This window comes from Nothobranchius furzeri, chromosome 9, assembly GCF_043380555.1.
Source record: "Nothobranchius furzeri strain GRZ-AD chromosome 9, NfurGRZ-RIMD1, whole genome shotgun sequence".
NCBI classification, from domain to species: Eukaryota; Metazoa; Chordata; class Actinopteri; order Cyprinodontiformes; family Nothobranchiidae; genus Nothobranchius; species Nothobranchius furzeri.
The window spans coordinates 44777916-44780176 of NC_091749.1; the positions used below are offsets into that span (position 1 = coordinate 44777916).

A 2261-nucleotide genomic window follows, 5' to 3' on the forward strand; every position below is an offset into this window, starting at 1 on the left:
ATTAACTCATAAAAGCTGAAAACAGCCACTCTTATAACAGTCCAGTCCAGCCTAGATAACCAGGCAGGCTTGGCACAGAAGGGCCTTGAGAAGGGAACAGTATTCAATTCAATTCAATTCAAATTCAAACATACTTTATTGTTGACACTTTGTTATCATGTGTTCCGAGCTGTAGAGAGGCCCCAGCTGATGGACTAGCAGCACCTGGCAGATTAAAGGCAACACATGCAGAGTCTTGTCTCCATGTCCACCAGATACTGAAGGGGTCAAACAGTACATGAAAACTGACCATTACTGGACATTACAGCCACCTTCAAGTCACAACTGAAAATGTACTTTTATGACCTGGCTTTTACATCTTGACTTGTTTCTTGTTACACTATTACTTTCAGTTGTTTTTATTCATATTTTTATTAGGTTTTATCCATTTTTTGAATAGCTATTTTGGCAGTTTTACTTCTCTTACCCTTAGCTGTTTTTTTGACATGATGTATGTTTTAGTACTTCTTTCTGTTATGTATGTAAGGCACTTTGGTCGGCCCCTTGCTGTGCTGAAATACGCTTGACAAATAAAGTGGTATGGTATGGTATTTTTATCTACAAGGAAACTCCACATAGTTGAATGCATATTAATAGTAATAAAACATTGTCTTTGAAATCTTAACACATTAAATCATTTTTATTCCTGTTGACATCATGGTAACACATAAACTCTCCTTGTACTGGTCACACACACTTCACAATTTCTGTCTTTGTGGATCTGCTGGTGTCATTTCATAGATCTTTGCTGAGTAAAACTTTTCCCACATGACTTACGGGAAAATGGCCTTATTCCAGTATGGACAAGTTGGTGTAGTTTCAGATGCCTTAACCGAGTAAAACATTTCCCACAGGTCTCACAGGGAAATGGTTTTTCTCCAGTATGAATCTGTTGGTGTTGTTTCAGAGTCCCTAAATGAGTAAAACATTTCCCACAGGTCTCACAGGGAAATGGTTTTTCTCCAGTGTGAATCTGTTGGTGTCGATTCAGATTCCCTTTCTCAGAAAAACGTTTCCCACAGGTCTCACAGGGAAACGGTTTTTCTCCAGTATGGACACGTTGGTGACATTTTAACTTGTAAGAAGTACCAAAGCTCTTGTCACACTGGTCACAGCGGTACAGCTTCTTCTTCTTCTTGGTAGGTTGATCCAAAGGTCCCACACTCACTTCCTTCTCATCTTTCTCCTCGTCTTTGCAGGTCGGATTCTGTGAAATAAAAAGTGAAAACAAAAAAACTTTTCATTCAGTTACTTTCAGAAATGTTCTTTCACAAACTCATGTTTACATTTGTAAAAATATAAGCAGATTAACTCAGTTCCATCAGAAAACATTGATGCTACAGTTCCATAATATAATAGATCAGAGTATTGCCTACATTTTTGTTAGACGTTTCCAAAACAACCTCTCTACCAGCATGTATGTTAAATGTCTAGTTAAATCAACTAACCTCTTCCAGTGATGACATTTTCCTGTTGGACACTTGACTCCTCTCCTATACCCAGGAATCACCTCTGGAATATTCAAAAGAACACAACTTACATTAGGAGGTGCTATAACTAGAAATGAGAAGATTTAGTCTCGTTATCTATTTCTGGTAAAGATATGATGGATGGTGATGCACACAGTACTTTTATAATAAGTTAAATCCACTGATTTCTATTTAAAGTTCTCACTGGCAGCCCAAATCACCTTTAACATGATTCTGCTGCAGACATTTCATAGAAAAGATCTGGATGACAAAACTGCTAAAATCGAAAGTTTACAAAAGTTCAAAGTTTAAAAAGTCGCCTCTGAGGGGCAGAGGAGTATAAAAACATGCTAAAAGGAGTAAAAAGCAGATTTTTCTTACCTCTTCTATGAAGACACTTTAGAGATATCCTCTGCAGGATCAAAATGTCCTCTCATATGTCAGAAGAATCGGAAAGGTTTTAAAAGGTGCAGCATTATTTCCATGGTAACCAATGGTAGCAGCAGTTTAAACATTCTACAATCAATTTTAAAATGAAACAAATCTACTGTATAATGCCTTTATAACTTTTCAGTTTTGGCTTTGTTTCAGACATTTGGTGTACATCCCTGGTTAGATTTGAATAAACACCAAATATTTTGTTTTAAATAATTAAATGTTAAACCATAACATTTTTAATTGTTTAAAACTATGTGTAACCAATTACTGATCAGAGTACAATTCAGGGTTGACTCTTACAGTTAACTAGGAGTT

At 36.4% G+C, this 2261-nt stretch overlaps 1 non-coding gene across 1 annotated transcript; it reads right to left on the reverse strand.

Annotated features, from left to right (window-relative positions):
* Positions 1-654: 654 nt before the first annotated feature.
* Positions 655-1981, reverse strand: LOC107381913 (uncharacterized). Its single transcript, XR_011521469.1, has 3 exons — positions 1890-1981; positions 1488-1551; positions 655-1246 (listed from the first exon to the last, which is right to left on the reverse strand). It is a non-coding gene; the product is annotated as an uncharacterized protein (transcript).
* Positions 1982-2261: the final 280 nt, after the last annotated feature.